This window comes from Phasianus colchicus, chromosome 19 (genome assembly GCF_987193195.1).
Source record: "Phasianus colchicus chromosome 19, bPhaCol1.hap1.1, whole genome shotgun sequence".
Lineage (NCBI taxonomy): Eukaryota > Metazoa > Chordata > Aves > Galliformes > Phasianidae > Phasianus > Phasianus colchicus.
The window spans coordinates 2,097,042-2,116,335 of record NC_143454.1 but is presented as its reverse complement, the minus strand read 5'-3'; the positions used below and the strand labels follow the sequence as shown (position 1 = coordinate 2,116,335).

The 19,294-nt window shown below is 39.4% G+C and overlaps 1 long non-coding RNA gene across 1 annotated transcript; it reads left to right on the top strand.

Annotated features, from left to right (window-relative positions):
* Positions 1-3,081: 3,081 nt before the first annotated feature.
* Positions 3,082-7,105, top strand: LOC149915427 (uncharacterized). The gene is made up of 3 exons (XR_016458882.1): positions 3,082-3,185; positions 4,172-4,256; positions 5,638-7,105. It is a non-coding gene; the product is annotated as an uncharacterized LOC149915427 (long non-coding RNA).
* Positions 7,106-19,294: the final 12,189 nt, after the last annotated feature.

Below are 19,294 nucleotides of genomic sequence, written 5' to 3'. Positions count from 1 at the left end.
ACCCGCTGTGAGGTGGTTCGTTAGGCCAGCAGAAGTGAAACACATTGAACACGCTTTCAAGGAGCCAGGGCCTTTGCACGAAGCAGAGCTGTCCCACTCTGTGGGAACCTCAGGGTGCCGCAGGCGGGCTCCAAGACACTCCCCTCTGTCCTCCTTCCCAGCTTATCTCTGTGCGAGGACAGAGGGATGACCAGAACAGTGACCAGTGTAAAGGGCACAAATGCTAGGGGTAATTAAACAACTAAGAGCTTATGTTTCTGTGTTATCTTGGCGCCTGCCTGTCACATCCCAACTTCTCACGGAGTGAGACAGTCCGGCCTTGTGTAGAGGCCCTGGCTTCTCTGATGTTTGCTACATCTGTTTTTCTCTTGCTGGCAGTTTCTTATCTAACAGAACAACTCTAAAATATGTTTTCTAATCCCTAACACACTATACTCGCATTGTTTGGACCATTTAACAACTATTCAGTTTTGCAAGAAAGAATTAATCACATAATTCAGTAATAATGTTTTAAAACATACCGCTAACATATACGGTATTTTACTTCTTAGATCAACTATTTCTAAGGATAAGTTACAGAATACAAATGCATGATGTTCTACTTCTTCAAACCAGCTGCTCTTGTTAATGTTAAATGCAGAAACAACATTCCATTCCCACAATTCCCCCCTCTTTTTCTTTCAAAGTGTTGATTTCTGCAATTCCTTTTTTTCTTTTTTCTTTTTTTCTTTTTTTAAAGGTATGATTCTAAAAACTTCTTCATTTTCTTCATTCTCCATTTCATCTAATATCATCATTTTATCCGAGCGCGGTGGTGGTTCCACTGCTGTTTGCTGAGGCAGCGCAGTTTCTGTTAATCGCTGCACCAATCCCCCCACGCAGGGGATAATACAGCAACCGACGGCCGTCAGGACTCCTGCTGCCACAGTCAAAGAAGTAAATAAGGACACAATCATCCCTTTCCATTTGCCAAACCAGGACTCCAAACACCCAGTGAGGGAATTACCTATTCCTGAGTTTTCTGCTAATTCACTGGCAAGAGTAGTAAGCCCCCGTAATGCTCTAGTTATTGTGCTAGCTGGGGCTGTGTTATTTGCGATAAAGGTACAGCATTGGGTGCCCAGCATCACATACACACACCCTTTTTCAGCTAATATCATGTCTAGGGCGATCCTATTCTCCCAGGCCATCCTGCTTGTAGCATCCAATTGTTCTGCAATTCCCTTTATTGCCTCCTTTGTATAGTTTATAAATCTCTGCTGATTGTAATAGATGTAGTTTATACAATCTACATTTTTGTTAATTGTCACCCACCAGAATAGAGATTCAAATCCTGCAGCAATTGATTTCTAGCCTTAAATTCATCAGGGACACCTCTGGGCACCCCAATTGAGTCTTTATATATTGTATCATCATCAAATGGGGCCCCTAGGCTCCTTCTGTTCCTTTTGCGAATGTGTGATAGATCCTTCTCAAATGCCAGAGTGAACGGTATAGCCAGTTGAACAAGTGCACAGGTACCTCCCCAATGAGATGGGAGAGTGGACCGTAAGATCTTCCCACCGCAATGCCACCAGAGATCCGCTCTGGGGATTCCCAGCCTTGAATAGTTCCCCGCCAAATCCTTCGTAACATCCAAGGTTCCACTGCACAGTGAGAAATTCCCTATAGGCCTGATAGCCCTCACACCCTGCCTTGAGAGACAAGCTGTATGGCCATAGAGAATGCAGGAGGGATTTTGTCATCTATCTCTGATATCCGGGGAAACAACAGGGAGAGTGATTTTCAGGCTTCATTTTCCCAGGCTGTTTTCTCCTGGTACAGGGCAACCATACATTGCATCCCTTGGGAATCCTTGGTCCACCCCGGAGGAAGGGGTACTACCTGAGCTACATGCCATCCCAATGCGCAAGCATTGTCGGAGCTCGGCGGGAGACAAACACACGACCACAGAATTGATCAGAAAGTCTCAACTTTAATCAGAAGGTTGCGTGCATTTATGTTGGCGCTAATGAAGCTCATACACATTGCAAAGCCCGAGCTCCTGATAGGCTCTTCAGCTACTTGTTGCCCCAGCCCTTCTTTGTACTTTTTGTGATTAGACCACGCCATTCATCTTTCTTATTTCTACATTCTCCTACCTTCCTACACATCCTGTTAGTTTGCTCAAGGACTCTCTCCTCGTTAGCCTTGTTTACATCCTGTTACATTGCTCAAGGACTCTCGTCTCATTAGCCGAATACTGCCTGTGTGGCCTTTCTCAGCCAGCCAGGTCTCAATCATGCTCTCCACACCCACATTGTTCAGAACATTGAAAATCTACTGCAGTTTTGTGAGGAAGAATTTGTTAGGTAATTCAGTAATTATGTTTCTAAAACATGCCGCTAACATATACAGTATTTTACTTCTTAGATCAACAAGGATAAGTTACAGAATACAAATGCATTATGTTCTACTTCTTCAAACCAATTGCTACTTTTTAATATCAAATGCAGAACCAACATTCCCTTCCCTTCCTTTCCCTTCTCCCCTTTTTTTCCCTTCTTCCCTTTTTTCCCCCTTTTTCCATTTCCCTCCCCCTTCTCCCTCCCTCCCTCCCTCCCTCCCTCCCTTTCTTCCCATTCCTCCCTCGCTCCCTCCCTCCCTATCAGCCTGGCTCTCACGCTGTTGTCCAGATGCCCGTCTTCCTTTTCCCACGCCTCCATGCTCTGCCCACATCCCCCTGTTTGGCTGCATCTCCCTGCGGATGTCCCACCCCACAGCCCCACTCACAGCCGCCATCCCCAGAGCTCTGCCCTCCCCCAGTCGCTCCCCCACCTCCCCAGGAGATCCCTGAGGGCTCTCCGTTCCCCCCCTACCCTTCTTCGCCCCCCGCTGCCCCTCGAGCCCCACTCGGGCTTCAGGCCGTGCGTGCAGGCCGCGCTGCCACGGCGACAGCGCGCCCTCCCTCCTTGCGGCGCGGGAAGCCGTCCCCGCGGCGACAGCGCATGCGCGGCGGCGTCTCCATAGCGACAGCGCCCCGGCGCGGCCGTTGCTCGAGAGACGCGCCGTCCCCGCTCCCCGCGGAGTGACGTCATCACGCGGCGACCCGAGGACGCGGCCATGCGGAAGCGGAGCGGGGCCCCGCGCTGCTCCAGCGCCGCGGCGCAGCCCCGGGACTCCGAGCGCCGCCTCAGCTTCTACGAGTGGGTGTTCGGGGGCGGCGGGGGCACCGGGGGGCATCGGGGCTGGGGCCGTCCTGTCTTGGCCGCGTGGGTCCTCTGCTGCTCAGGGCCTCTGCTTGGCGGCGGGAGGTGCCCTGTGCCCCCCGCCCTTCCCCCCCACCCACGGTGTTTCACTGCCTTCCCCCCACCCCCACCCCCCCCGCCGCGGGTCGCCCACAACCTCCCGAGTCCCTCAGTCTGACCGCTGGGCTTACGCTCTCCCCCCCCGTTCCCCGCCTCCACTTCCCCCATTCTCATCGCTGGAGTCCTCTTCCACCCGTCCCCTCAGTTCCTCCGTCACTGTCTGCCCCTGTTCCCCATTCTGACCCCCAGGCTTCCGTGTCTGTCTGTCTCCCACTCTAATCCCTTGTGTCCCCAATCTCACCCCCCCACAAGTCTTCTCGTTTTCTCCCCTAGATTTGTCTGCCCCCCGTCCGTTCTATCTGACCCCCAGAATTCCCTGTCCCCTCAAGTTCCCCTGCTCCAATTCCCCCATTCTGATCCATAGAGTCTCCTACCATCCCCCAGTCCCCTCAATTTACCCCGCAGGGTCCCCTGTCTTCCCTTCCTCCCCCCGCTCCTCACCCCATTTCTGACCCCTACAGTCCCCTGTACCCCCATGCCCTCCTCCCTGCCCTCTGGAGTCCGTTTCCCCTATGTTGGCCCCCAATTTCCCCCAACTGGACCCCCTTCATGTCCCAAAGAAGCCCCCCCCACAACCTCCAGTTCTCCCCTCCCACCCCTCCCTCCATCCCCAGACCCCCTTTCCACTCATATGGTCAGCCTTGTTCTCCTCTTTTCATTCCCCTCACTCTCTTCCCCCAGACTCCCTTTCCACCCCACAGAAGCTCCACACAACTCTCCAGTTTCCCTCTTCCACCTCTCCCTCCATCCCCAGCCTCACTAGCTCATTTCTCCCCCTCTCACCCCCCGCTGAACCCTCCTTATCCTCCCTTGGAATCATGCAGAAGGATCTGCAGGAGAAGTCCTAGAGAGGTTTGGGTGCATCCAGGGGGTTCAGGACTCAACCAGAAGAGTCTGGAGATGTCCCAGGTGGGTTTTGGGTGTCCAGGGAGTCCCCAGGTTGATCCCGTGGGCCCCTGGAAGGATCTGTGAGCTCCCACTATGTGTCCAGGAGCACTGAGAAGTCCCCGGGCTGATCTGAAGATGGTCCCAGTTGAGTCTGGTACGGTCCAGAGAGTCCTCATGAGGGTCTGAGTGATCCTGGAGTCATCCAGAAGGTCTGGGGATGTCCCAGAGAGGATTTGGCGGGTCTGGGGAGTTCTCATGTTGATCCATGGGGTCCGTGGGTTCATCCAGAAGGGTCTGGAGATGTCCCAGAAGGATCCTGTAGGGTCCAGGGGGTCCCACGTGTGCCCAGGACATCCTTGGAGGCATTCAGAAGCAGCTCGAGGACTTCCCAGGGGAAGTGAGGACACCGCATCGTGGTGTCACATCCCCAAACTTGGGGACACTCCCAGAGCGTGAAGTTGGGGACAGCCCTATGTCATCCCCACAGTGGCACACCCGAAAGCTGCGAACAAACCTGTGTCACCCCAATGGTGTCCCACCCCGAAGTTGAGGACACCCCTACAGTGTCACGCCATGAAGCTGGGGACACCTCTCTGTCACTCGAATGGTGTCACACCCCAGCGTTGGGGCACCCCCACAGAGTCAAACCCCAGGGCCCCATCCAATCTAACCTTGAGCACCTCCAGGGATGCACGGGGCATCCACAAGCTCTCTGGGCAGCTGTTCCAGCACCTCACTACTCTCATAGGAAAGAACTTCCCCCGGACATCCAACCTAAATCTTCCCTGCCTCAACTTCAAACCATTTCCCCTTGTCCTGCTGTTATCTCCCCTTTCAAAGAGTGGACTCCTCCTGTTTGTAGGCTCCCTTTAGGTACTGAAAGGCTGCAATGAGCTCACCTCGCAGCCTTCTTTTCTCCAGGCTGAACAAGCCCAGCTCCCTCAGCCTGTCTTTGCAGCCCCCTGATCATCTTTGTGGCTCTCCTCTGGACCCTCTCCAACAGCTCTGTGTCTTTCTTGTCCTGGGGGCTTCAGGCCTGCACACAGTACTGCAGATGGGGCCTCGCAAGTGCAGAGTAGAGAGGGACAATCACCTCCCTGTCCCTGCTGGCCACCCCTCTTCTGATGGAGCCCAGGGTCCCATTTGCTTTCCGAGCTGCAGGAGCAAGCAGCACTTGATGTGGGATTTGGATGTGGGATTGGGATTGAGATTAAGAATGGCACTGGGTTACGGATGTGGGATTGGGAGGTGGGACTGGGATATGGGATCGGGATTGGGATGTGGCTCGGGGTTGAGATTAAGATGTGGGATTGGGATGTGGGATATAGGATTAGTGATACGGGATTGGGATTGGAGATTGAGATTACGATGTGGGATGTAAAGAAATGTGCTCTGTTCACAGATGGATTGTGTCCTGTTGTGGGGAAGCGTTGCAGATGGAAAGCTGCTGTGTGGAGCCCCACACGACGAGCTGCAGAGGCCGCTGAAGGAAAAGGAGAATCAAGGCAATGTGCAGAGGTAAAGGCTGTTCAGCTGGCCTCAGATGCTGCTGAACGGGAGAGGTGGCCAGTGCTCCATCTTTACACGACTCATGGATGGTGGCAAGCGCCTTATGGGGGTGGTTCCAGCAGTGGGAAGAAAACAACTGGCGGCCCAAATAGGGCTAAATCTATTTGGGTTGCTGAGCTGTGGAAAGACATTGCTGCCCAAACAAAGAATACGGGTGTAAAGGTGTGCCATGGCGATGCTCATGTGCTCAGCAGTCGGGCCAATGAAGGACAACAAAACAACCGTCAGGAAGATCAAGCTGCCAAAATTGAGGCTTCGTTTATTTTCCCTTGCTTTGCTTTGGTTTGCTCTTTTGTTCTTCCTTTTCACCTCTGCTTCACATTGCTTTGCATTGCTTTCTAGTTTTCTTTCTTTGCTTTGCTTTACTTTCTACTCTGCTTGTTCCCGCTTCTTCCCTTTGCTTTTGTCTTATCTTTTTTTTTAGTTTTTTAAATTTACTTTATGTTCTGTTGAGTCCTTTTTCCTTTTCTGACTTGTTTAACTCAAGCCTGTTCCCGTGCTTTCCTTCTGTGCTTGGCGCTGTTGCAGTTCTGTCTCAATGTCACGAGTACCTTTGCAATCCTTTGCACTGCTTTTTAGTTTTCTTTCTTTGCTTTGTTTTCCTTTCAGCTTTGCTGGTTCTCTTTCCTTTGCTTTTTTATTTTTTTCTCACTGTTTTTTCATTTACTCTTTTTAGCTTTAGTTAGGTTTTTTTTTTCTTTCCCTTTCTCTGTTTGAATGCTTTACTTTGCCATGATATTGCATTCTATGGTTTTGATTTTTCTTTGCATGTCTTTTTTTTTTTTCTGTGCTTTTCTTCTGCTCTTTTTTTATTGCTTTATTTTTCTTTGTTTTTTAACCAAACATTTGTTTTGTTTGTTTCTTTTGTATTGTTTTGCTTTGGATGTTGTTGCTTTGCATGTCTTTTTTTTCTCTTGTATTTTTACTAAAACATTTTAACATTTCTTTTATGTTGATTTGGCTGTTGTTGGTTTTCTTTGCTTTTTTTTCCCGTTATTTTTCCTTACTGCGTTTTTCTCTTTGCTTTCCACTGTTTTCTTCATTTTGTCATTTTTTTTCTTTGCATTTCTTTCTTCCCATTATTGTTCTTTTTCTATGAGAATTCCTTTTCATCTTCCTTCTTTTCAAAAGATTTTTCTGTGCTTCCTTTCACTTTGATTACTTTTTTCTTTCTGTTCCTTTTTTTTGTTTTTCCATTCCCTTGGTTTCCTCTTTTGTTTTTCATTCCAAATTTGATCATTGTTTTTTAGTTTTCTTTCTTTGCTTTGCTTTCCTTGGCTTTCTTGTTTGCTCCTTCTCTTTTTTTTCCTTTGCTCTGATATTTTTTTTTAATATATATATTTTTAACCTTGATTAAATTTTTTAGATTTCTTCCTTTCCTTCTTTCTGCCCTTCCTTGTCCCCATGCCTGCCTGCTTCCTCTTACATTGCCTTTACTTACCTGACATTAGTCCTCTGGATTCTTCATTTTTATCTTTTTTTTGCTGACTTGTTTAACTCAAGCCAGCTCCCACTGCTTTCCTCCTCTGCTTGGTGCTTCCTCAGTGGCTCAGCTGGCTTCCCGCCTCCTGGGTGTCCTTGCCTCATGCCTCGACATGGACTGGAGGCTTTCATCAGATGGCCGGCACATCCGTGCCCGGTAGCTACCCTTACCTCCTCCTCGGCATGACCACGAGCGCCTTCCCTTCCTCCAGAGAGATGGTTTGTCCTCATTAGCAGCCGCGGACTCCTGCACGGGCGCTAGCTGAGAAAGTGCATCTCTGGTGGAGGTCGCAGCATGCCCAGTAGCTACCCTTTCCTCCTCCCAGGCACGGATGGTTTGCTTCTGGCTGCACCACAGTCTCTTGTCATCTTTGCTTAGCCATCCAATTGAGGAGCAGATTTCTTTGCTCTTCTGTTGGTTGCTGTGGGTTCTTTTTGTTTCCGTTTCTTGTCTCTTTTTCCGCTGGGTCGCATTGGTTTGCTCTCGTTTGTTCACTTGATTTCGTTTTCTTTACTGCTTCTTTGCTTAGGTTTCCAAAGTTTATTTCATTTTTATTTTTATTTTTATTTTTATTTTTATTTTTATTTTTATTTTTATTTTTATTTTTATTTTTATTTTATTTTTATTTTTATTTTTATTTTTATTTTATTTTTATTTTATTTTTATTTTTATTTTTATTTTTATTTTATTTTTATTTTTAGTTTTATTTTATTTTTATTTTGTCCTTTGGTTTGCTTTCCGTTTTGTTGTTCTTTCTTTTCCTTGGCTTTTTGGTTTTCTTGCTTTGCTTTGCTTTTCCTACTTTCTACTTTGCTTCTTCCCTTTTATTCTCTTTGCTCCCCTTTTTAATGTATTTGGCTTTTTTTTTTTTTTTTGCGTTCTCATTTAGCTGTTGTTTGCTGGCATTTTTTTTTCCCCGTCTTTGTCTGTATAAATCCTTTCATTCGCCATTGTATATTGTTGTCTTTGCTTTTTTTTTGTTTTTCCCTTTTTGGGTTTGCTTTGGATATTTTTGTTTCTTTTTCTGTTGTTGGATTTTTCTTTTTTATTATTGTTTTTCCTTTTTATCTTTTTTTCTCTTTACTGTGTCATTTTTGCCCATTTCTTTTTGCTTTTCTTTTTTTTTATGCTTCGTTCTTTTTTTTCCTGTTTGTTTTTCATTTTGTTTTTTTTTTTTCTTCATTTTGTGTGTGTGTTCTATGGTAATTTTTGTATTGTGTGTTTTATTGTAACTTTTGTATTTGTGGTGTGCATTGTTGGTATTTGTATTCTGTTTTTTTTTTGGTTTTGGTTTTTGATTGGTGATTTGTGCTCATTCTGGTTTCTTGTTTTCCGTATTTGTGGTTTTTGTTTCGTTCCTTTTTGCTTTTTTGTTTCTATGTGATGCTTGTTTATTTTTTGCTTTTTTCTTTTTTCGTTTTTACATCTTTTTGGTTTTTTGTGCTTGTGTGTTTTTTGTGCTTTTGTTTTTTGCTTTTCTGTTTTTTATGATTAATTTTTGCTTTTCTTTTTAATTTTTTTCTGTTTATTTGTGGTTTTTGTTTTATGCTTGTGTGTTTTTGTTGCAATTTTTGTATGTTTGGTGTTTAGTTTGGGGGTTTTTTAATTTATGTTGGTTTTGCTTTTTATTTTCTTGGGTTTTTTTGTTTTTGTCTGTGTTTTTCTTTTTGTGCTTTTTTTTTTTTTGTTTGTTTGTTTGTTTTAATATATCATTGTGTGTGTGTGTGTTTTCATTTTTTGTCCTCTTGTTCTTTTACATGTTTTGCCTGTTTTGTCTCTTTTTGTATTCTGGGTTTTTTTTGAACCGTTATTTGTTCTTTTTTTTTTTTAGGTTTTCTGTTTTCTTCCCTTTTTCTTTTTTCTTTGCCTTTTTATTTAGTTTTTACTTTTCTGTTTTGGTTTGCTTTCTTTTGTTGTTGCTTAGTTTTCTTACCTGTTGTTTTTTTTCCTTTGCTTTCCACTGTTCTCTTCACTTGGGTTGGATTTTCATGGCAGTTTCTTTCTTTCCATTTCTTTTCTCTTTTTCCTGAATATTCCTTTTCATTTTATTCTTTTTTTCCATTGCTTTGCTCTCCTTTGCTCTTGGTTTTCCTTCCTACCTTTCCTTTGCATGGCCTTTCATTCTGCCTGCTTTACTTAGTTCTCTTTTATTCCCTTTCTTTTTCTTTTCTGTTTCTTTTTCCGTTTACTTCCTCTTGCATTAGTTTGCTTATTTTTTTTTGTTTGAATCCTTTGCTTTGCCATGATACAGCATTGTATGTCTTTGCCTTTTCTTTCCATTCCCTTTCGTAGTTTTGCTTTGATTTTTCTTAGTCTTTTTTTTCTCCTGCCTGTTTTTCTTTCGTTTTGTTAGTTATTATTTATTTTCTGTTGGGTATTTTGTTCCCTTGGATGTCATAGGCTTTGTTTGCTTTTTTTTCCACTTAGTTTTCCTACTGCTTTCTACTTTGCTGCTTCTCTTTTATTCCTGTTTGTTTTCTTTTTTCTTTTTCTTTTTTTTTTCCATGTACTCTCCTTAAATTTGTTAGCTTTTTTATTGTCTCAAGTGTTTCCTTGAATTCTTTGCTTTGCCATATTCTTGCAGTCTATGCCTTAGCTTTTTGTTTGTCCTTTTTTCCCTTGGTTTACTTTGCTACTTTTCTTTTCCTTTTCACATTTGCTTACTGCTCCTTTGGCTTTGCTTTCTGCTGTTTCTTTTCCTTTGTTGTTGGTTCTTTTTCTTTCCAGACCATGCCTTTGCATTATTTTTTTCTGTTCTAGAAGTATTGCTTTTCTTTTCTCCTCTTTTCAATGTAGTTTTTTTTGCATTCCATGAGCTCCTCTTTTTTTTTTTTTCTCATTACATTCTTCCTCCTTCCTTGTCCCCATGCCTGCCTGCTTCCTCTTACATTGCCTTTACTTACCTGACATTAGTCCTCTGGATTCTTCATTTTTATCTTTTTTTTGCTGACTTGTTTAACTCAAGCCAGCTCCCACTGCTTTCCTCCTCTGCTTGGTGCTTCCTCAGTGGCTCAGCTGGCTTCCCGCCTCCTGGGTGTCCTTGCCTCATGCCTCGACATGGACTGGAGGCTTTCATCAGATGGCCGGCACATCCGTGCCCGGTAGCTACCCTTACCTCCTCCTCGGCATGACCACGAGCGCCTTCCCTTCCTCCAGAGAGATGGTTTGTCCTCATTAGCAGCCGCGGACTCCTGCACGGGCGCTAGCTGAGAAAGTGCATCTCTGGTGGAGGTCGCAGCATGCCCAGTAGCTACCCTTTCCTCCTCCCAGGCACGGATGGTTTGCTTCTGGCTGCACCACAGTCTCTTGTCATCTTTGCTTAGCCATCCAATTGAGGAGCAGATTTCTTTGCTCTTCTGTTGGTTGCTGTGGGTTCTTTTTGTTTCCGTTTCTTGTCTCTTTTTCCGCTGGGTCGCATTGGTTTGCTCTCGTTTGTTCACTTGATTTCGTTTTCTTTACTGCTTCTTTGCTTAGGTTTCCAAAGTTTATTTCATTTTTATTTTTATTTTTATTTTTATTTTTATTTTTATTTTTATTTTTATTTTTATTTTTATTTTTATTTTTATTTTTATTTTATTTTTATTTTTATTTTTATTTTATTTTTATTTTTTCCTTTGGTTTGCTTTCCGTTTTGTTGTTTATTTCCTTGGCTTTTTTGGTTTTCTTGTTTTGCTTTGCTTTTCCTACTTTCTACTTTGCTTCTTCCCTTTTATTCTCTTTGCTCCCCTTTTTAATGTATTTGGCTTTTTTTTTTTTTTTTGCGTTCTCATTTAGCTGTTGTTTGCTGGCATTTTTTTTCCCCGTCTTTGTCTGTATAAATCCTTTCATTCGCCATTGTATATTGTTGTCTTTGCTTTTTTTTTGTTTTTCCCTTTTTGGGTTTGCTTTGGATATTTTTGTTTCTTTTTCTGTTGTTGGATTTTTCTTTTTTATTATTGTTTTTCCTTTTTATCTTTTTTTCTTTTTACTGTGTCATTTTTGCCCATTTCTTTTTGCTTTTCTTTTTTTTTATGCTTCGTTCTTTTTTTTCCTGTTTGTTTTTCATTTTGTTTTTTTTTTTTCTTCATTTTGTGTGTGTGTTCTATGGTAATTTTTGTATTGTGTGTTTTATTGTAACTTTTGTATTTGTGGTGTGCATTGTTGGTATTTGTATTCTGTTTTTTTTTTGGTTTTGGTTTTTGATTGGTGATTTGTGCTCATTCTGGTTTCTTGTTTTCTGTATTTGTGGTTTTTGTTTCGTTCCTTTTTGCTTTTTTGTTTCTATTTTATGCTTGTTTATTTTTTGCTTTTTTCTTTTTTCGTTTTTACATCTTTTTGGTTTTTTGTGCTTGTGTGTTTTTTGTGCTTTTGTTTTTTGCTTTTCTGTTTTTTATGATTAATTTTTGCTTTTCTTTTTAATTTTTTTCTGTTTATTTGTGGTTTTTGTTTTATGCTTGTGTGTTTTTGTTGCAATTTTTGTATGTTTGGTGTTTAGTTTGGGGGTTTTTTAATTTATGTTGGTTTTGCTTTTTATTTTCTTGGGTTTTTTGTTTTTGTCTGTGTTTTTCTTTTTGTGCTTTTTTTGTTTTTTGTTTTTTGTTTTTTTTTAATATATCATTGTGTGTGTGTGTGTGTGTTTTCATTTTTTGTCCTTTTGTTCTTTTACATGTTTTGCCTGTTTTGTCTCTTTTTGTATTCTGGGTTTTTTTTGAACCGTTATTTGTTCTTTTTTTTTTTAGGTTTTCTGTTTTCTTCCCTTTTTCTTTTTTCTTTGCCTTTTTATTTAGTTTTTACTTTTCTGTTTTGGTTTGCTTTCTTTTGTTGTTGCTTAGTTTTCTTACCTGTTGTTTTTTTTCCTTTGCTTTCCACTGTTCTCTTCACTTGGGTTGGATTTTCATGGCAGTTTCTTTCTTTCCATTTCTTTTCTCTTTTTCCTGAATATTCCTTTTCATTTTATTCTTTTTTTCCATTGCTTTGCTCTCCTTTGCTCTTGGTTTTCCTTCCTACCTTTCCTTTGCATGGCCTTTCATTCTGCCTGCTTTACTTAGTTCTCTTTTATTCCCTTTCTTTTTCTTTTCTGTTTCTTTTTCCGTTTACTTCCTCTTGCATTAGTTTGCTTATTTTTTTTTGTTTGAATCCTTTGCTTTGCCATGATACAGCATTGTATGTCTTTGCCTTTTCTTTCCATTCCCTTTCGTAGTTTTGCTTTGATTTTTCTTAGTCTTTTTTTTCTCCTGCCTGTTTTTCTTTCGTTTTGTTAGTTATTATTTATTTTCTGTTGGGTATTTTGTTCCCTTGGATGTCATAGGCTTTGTTTGCTTTTTTTTCCACTTAGTTTTCCTACTGCTTTCTACTTTGCTGCTTCTCTTTTATTCCTGTTTGTTTTCTTTTTTCTTTTTCTTTTTTTTTTCCATGTACTCTCCTTAAATTTGTTAGCTTTTTTATTGTCTCAAGTGTTTCCTTGAATTCTTTGCTTTGCCATATTCTTGCAGTCTATGCCTTAGCTTTTTGTTTGTCCTTTTTTCCCTTGGTTTACTTTGCTACTTTTCTTTTCCTTTTCACATTTGCTTACTGCTCCTTTGGCTTTGCTTTCTGCTGTTTCTTTTCCTTTGTTGTTGGTTCTTTTTCTTTCCAGACCATGCCTTTGCATTATTTTTTTCTGTTCTAGAAGTATTGCTTTTCTTTTCTCCTCTTTTCAATGTAGTTTTTTTTGCATTCCATGAGCTCCTCTTTTTTTTTTTTTTCTCATTACATTCTTCCTCCTTCCTTGTCCCCATGCCTGCCTGCTTCCTCTTACATTGCCTTTACTTACCTGACATTAGTCCTCTGGATTCTTCATTTTTATCTTTTTTTTGCTGACTTGTTTAACTCAAGCCAGCTCCCACTGCTTTCCTCCTCTGCTTGGTGCTTCCTCAGTGGCTCAGCTGGCTTCCCGCCTCCTGGGTGTCCTTGCCTCATGCCTCGACATGGACTGGAGGCTTTCATCAGATGGCCGGCACATCCGTGCCCGGTAGCTACCCTTACCTCCTCCTCGGCATGACCACGAGCGCCTTCCCTTCCTCCAGAGAGATGGTTTGTCCTCATTAGCAGCCGCGGACTCCTGCACGGGCGCTAGCTGAGAAAGTGCATCTCTGGTGGAGGTCGCAGCATGCCCAGTAGCTACCCTTTCCTCCTCCCAGGCACGGATGGTTTGCTTCTGGCTGCACCACAGTCTCTTGTCATCTTTGCTTAGCCATCCAATTGAGGAGCAGATTTCTTTGCTCTTCTGTTGGTTGCTGTGGGTTCTTTTTGTTTCCGTTTCTTGTCTCTTTTTCCGCTGGGTCGCATTGGTTTGCTCTCGTTTGTTCACTTGATTTCGTTTTCTTTACTGCTTCTTTGCTTAGGTTTCCAAAGTTTATTTTATTTTTATTTTTATTTTTATTTTTATTTTATTTTTATTTTTAGTTTTATTTTATTTTTATTTTGTCCTTTGGTTTGCTTTCCGTTTTGTTGTTCTTTCTTTTCCTTGGCTTTTTGGTTTTCTTGTTTTGCTTTGCTTTTCCTACTTTCTACTTTGCTTCTTCCCTTTTATTCTCTTTGCTCCCCTTTTTAATGTATTTGGCTTTTTTTTTTTTTTTGCGTTCTCATTTAGCTGTTGTTTGCTGGCATTTTTTTTCCCCGTCTTTGTCTGTATAAATCCTTTCATTCGCCATTGTATATTGTTGTCTTTGCTTTTTTTTTGTTTTTCCCTTTTTGGGTTTGCTTTGGATATTTTTGTTTCTTTTTCTGTTGTTGGATTTTTCTTTTTTATTATTGTTTTTCCTTTTTATCTTTTTTTCTTTTTACTGTGTCATTTTTGCCCATTTCTTTTTGCTTTTCTTTTTTTTTATGCTTCGTTCTTTTTTTTCCTGTTTGTTTTTCATTTTGTTTTTTTTTTTCTTCATTTTGTGTGTGTGTTCTATGGTAATTTTTGTATTGTGTGTTTTATTGTAACTTTTGTATTTGTGGTGTGCATTGTTGGTATTTGTATTCTGTTTTTTTTTTGGTTTTGGTTTTTGATTGGTGATTTGTGCTCATTCTGGTTTCTTGTTTTCCGTATTTGTGGTTTTTGTTTCGTTCCTTTTTGCTTTTTTGTTTCTATTTGATGCTTGTTTATTTTTTGCTTTTTTCTTTTTTCGTTTTTACATCTTTTTGGTTTTTTGTGCTTGTGTGTTTTTTGTGCTTTTGTTTTTTGCTTTTCTGTTTTTTATGATTAATTTTTGCTTTTCTTTTTAATTTTTTTCTGTTTATTTGTGGTTTTTGTTTTATGCTTGTGTGTTTTTGTTGCAATTTTTGTATGTTTGGTGTTTAGTTTGGGGGTTTTTTAATTTATGTTGGTTTTGCTTTTTATTTTCTTGGGTTTTTTGCTTTTGTCTGTGTTTTTCTTTTTGTGCTTTTTTTGTTTTTTGTTTTTTGTTTTTTTTAATATATCATTGTGTGTGTGTGTGTGTGTTTTCATTTTTTGTCCTTTTGTTCTTTTACATGTTTTGCCTGTTTTGTCTCTTTTTGTATTCTGGGTTTTTTTTGAACCGTTATTTGTTCTTTTTTTTTTTTAGGTTTTCTGTTTTCTTCCCTTTTTCTTTTTTCTTTGCCTTTTTATTTAGTTTTTACTTTTCTGTTTTGGTTTGCTTTCTTTTGTTGTTGCTTAGTTTTCTTACCTGTTGTTTTTTTTCCTTTGCTTTCCACTGTTCTCTTCACTTGGGTTGGATTTTCATGGCAGTTTCTTTCTTTCCATTTCTTTTCTCTTTTTCCTGAATATTCCTTTTCATTTTATTCTTTTTTTCCATTGCTTTGCTCTCCTTTGCTCTTGGTTTTCCTTCCTACCTTTCCTTTGCATGGCCTTTCATTCTGCCTGCTTTACTTAGTTCTCTTTTATTCCCTTTCTTTTTCTTTTCTGTTTCTTTTTCCGTTTACTTCCTCTTGCATTAGTTTGCTTATTTTTTTTTGTTTGAATCCTTTGCTTTGCCATGATACAGCATTGTATGTCTTTGCCTTTTCTTTCCATTCCCTTTCGTAGTTTTGCTTTGATTTTTCTTAGTCTTTTTTTTCTCCTGCCTGTTTTTCTTTCGTTTTGTTAGTTATTATTTATTTTCTGTTGGGTATTTTGTTCCCTTGGATGTCATAGGCTTTGTTTGCTTTTTTTTCCACTTAGTTTTCCTACTGCTTTCTACTTTGCTGCTTCTCTTTTATTCCTGTTTGTTTTCTTTTTTCTTTTTCGTTTTTTTTTTCCATGTACTCTCCTTAAATTTGTTAGCTTTTTTATTGTCTCAAGTGTTTCCTTGAATTCTTTGCTTTGCCATATTCTTGCAGTCTATGCCTTAGCTTTTTGTTTGTCCTTTTTTCCCTTGGTTTACTTTGCTACTTTTCTTTTCCTTTTCACATTTGCTTACTGCTCCTTTGGCTTTGCTTTCTGCTGTTTCTTTTCCTTTGTTGTTGGTTCTTTTTCTTTCCAGACCATGCCTTTGCATTATTTTTTTCTGTTCTAGAAGTATTGCTTTTCTTTTCTCCTCTTTTCAATGTAGTTTTTTTTGCATTCCATGAGCTCCTCTTTTTTTTTTTTTTCTCATTACATTCTTCCTCCTTCCTTGTCCCCATGCCTGCCTGCTTCCTCTTACATTGCCTTTACTTACCTGACATTAGTCCTCTGGATTCTTCATTTTTATCTTTTTTTTGCTGACTTGTTTAACTCAAGCCAGCTCCCACTGCTTTCCTCCTCTGCTTGGTGCTTCCTCAGTGGCTCAGCTGGCTTCCCGCCTCCTGGGTGTCCTTGCCTCATGCCTCGACATGGACTGGAGGCTTTCATCAGATGGCCGGCACATCCGTGCCCGGTAGCTACCCTTACCTCCTCCTCGGCATGACCACGAGCGCCTTCCCTTCCTCCAGAGAGATGGTTTGTCCTCATTAGCAGCCGCGGACTCCTGCACGGGCGCTAGCTGAGAAAGTGCATCTCTGGTGGAGGTCGCAGCATGCCCAGTAGCTACCCTTTCCTCCTCCCAGGCACGGATGGTTTGCTTCTGGCTGCACCACAGTCTCTTGTCATCTTTGCTTAGCCATCCAATTGAGGAGCAGATTTCTTTGCTCTTCTGTTGGTTGCTGTGGGTTCTTTTTGTTTCCGTTTCTTGTCTCTTTTTCCGCTGGGTCGCATTGGTTTGCTCTCGTTTGTTCACTTGATTTCGTTTTCTTTACTGCTTCTTTGCTTAGGTTTCCAAAGTTTATTTTATTTTTATTTTTATTTTTATTTTTATTTTTATTTTTATTTTTATTTTTATTTTTATTTTTATTTTTATTTTTATTTTTATTTTTATTTTTATTTTTATTTTTATTTTTATTTTTATTTTATTTTTATTTTTAGTTTTATTTTATTTTTATTTTGTCCTTTGGTTTGCTTTCCGTTTTGTTGTTTATTTCCTTGGCTTTTTGGTTTTCTTGTTTTGCTTTGCTTTTCCTACTTTCTACTTTGCTTCTTCCCTTTTATTCTCTTTGCTCCCCTTTTTAATGTATTTGGCTTTTTTTTTTTTTTTGCGTTCTCATTTAGCTGTTGTTTGCTGGCATTTTTTTTTCCCCGTCTTTGTCTGTATAAATCCTTTCATTCGCCATTGTATATTGTTGTCTTTGCTTTTTTTTTGTTTTTCCCTTTTTGGGTTTGCTTTGGATATTTTTGTTTCTTTTTCTGTTGTTGGATTTTTCTTTTTTATTATTGTTTTTCCTTTTTATCTTTTTTTTCTCTTTACTGTGTCATTTTTGCCCATTTCTTTTTGCTTTTCTTTTTTTTTATGCTTCGTTCTTTTTTTTCCTGTTTGTTTTTCATTTTGTTTTTTTTTTTTTTCTTCATTTTGTGTGTGTGTTCTATGGTAATTTTTGTATTGTGTGTTTTATTGTAACTTTTGTATTTGTGGTGTGCATTGTTGGTATTTGTATTCTGTTTTTTTTTTGGTTTTGGTTTTTGATTGGTGATTTGTGCTCATTCTGGTTTCTTGTTTTCCGTATTTGTGGTTTTTGTTTCGTTCCTTTTTGCTTTTTTGTTTCTATGTGATGCTTGTTTATTTTTTGCTTTTTTCTTTTTTCGTTTTTACATCTTTTTGGTTTTTTGTGCTTGTGTGTTTTTTGTGCTTTTGTTTTTTGCTTTTCTGTTTTTTATGATTAATTTTTGCTTTTCTTTTTAATTTTTTTCTGTTTATTTGTGGTTTTTGTTTTATGCTTGTGTGTTTTTGTTGCAATTTTTGTATGTTTGGTGTTTAGTTTGGGGGTTTTTTAATTTATGTTGGTTTTGCTTTTTATTTTCTTGGGTTTTTTTGTTTTTGTCTGTGTTTTTCTTTTTGTGCTTTTTTTTTGTTTTTTGTTTTTTTTAATATATCATTGTGTGTGTGTGTGTGTGTTTTCATTTTTTGTCCTCTTGTTCTTTTACATGTTTTGCCTGTTTTGTCTCTTTTTGTATTCTGGGTTTTTTTTGAACCGTTATTTGTTCTTTTTTTTTTTTAGGTTTTCTGTTTTCTTCCCTTTTTCTTTTTTCTTTGCCTTTTTATTTAGTTTTTACTTTTCTGTTTTGGTTTGCTTTCTTTTGTTGTTGCTTAGTTTTCTTACCTGTTGTTTTTTTTCCTTTGCTTTCCACTGTTCTCTTCACTTGGGTTGGATTTTCATGGCAGTTTCTTTCTTTCCATTTCTTTTCTCTTTTTCCTGAATATTCCTTTTCATTTTATTCTTTTTTTCCATTGCTTTGCTCTCCTTTGCTCTTGGTTTTCCTTCCTACCTTTCCTTTGCATGGCCTTTCATTCTGCCTGCTTTACTTAGTTCTCTTTTATTCCCTTTCTTTTTCTTTTCTGTTTCTTTTTCCGTTTACTTCCTCTTGCATTAGTTTGCTTATTTTTTTTTGTTTGAATCCTTTGCTTTGCCATGATACAGCATTGTATGTCTTTGCCTTTTCTTTCCATTCCCTTTCGTAGTTTTGCTTTGATTTTTCTTAGTCTTTTTTTTCTCCTGCCTGTTTTTCTTTCGTTTTGTTAGTTATTATTTATTTTCTGTTGGGTATTTTGTTCCCTTGGATGTCATAGGCTTTGTTTGCTTTTTTTTCCACTTAGTTTTCCTACTGCTTTCTACTTTGCTGCTTCTCTTTTATTCCTGTTTGTTTTCTTTTTTCTTTTTCTTTTTTTTTTCCATGTACTCTCCTTAAATTTGTTAGCTTTTTTATTGTCTCAAGTGTTTCCTTGAATTCTTTGCTTTGCCATATTCTTGCAGTCTATGCCTTAGCTTTTTGTTTGTCCTTTTTTCCCTTGGTTTACTTTGCTACTTTTCTTTTCCTTTTCACATTTGCTTACTGCTCCTTTGGCTTTGCTTTCTGCTGTTTCTTTTCCTTTGTTGTTGGTTCTTTTTCTTTCCAGACCATGCCTTTGCATTATTTTTTTCTGTTCTAGAAGTATTGCTTTTCTTTTCTCCTCTTTTCAATGTAGTTTTTTTTGCATTCCATGAGCTCCTCTTTTTTTTTTTTTTTCTCATTACATTCTTTCAAATATATGCCAAAAATATCCAAAGCAAACCCAAAAAGGGAAAAACAAAAAAAAAGCAAAGACAACAATATACAATGGCGAATGAAAGGATTTATACAGACAAAGACGGGGAAAAAAAAATGCCAGCAAACAACAGCTAAATGAGAACGCAAAAAAAAAAAAAAAAGCCAAATACATTAAAAAGGGGAGCAAAGAGAATAAAAGGGAAGAAGCAAAGTAGAAAGTAGGAAAAGCAAAGCAAAGCAAGAAAACCAAAAAGCCAAGGAAAAGAAAGAACAACAAAACGGAAAGCAAACCAAAGGACAAAATAAAAATAAAATAAAACTAAAAATAAAAATAATATAAAAATAAAAATAAAAATAAAAATAAAAATAAAAATAAAATAAAAATAAAAATAAAAATAAAATAAACTTTGGAAACCTAAGCAAAGAAGCAGTAAAGAAAACGAAATCAAGTGAACAAACGAGAGCAAACCAATGCGACCCAGCGGAAAAAGAGACAAGAAACGG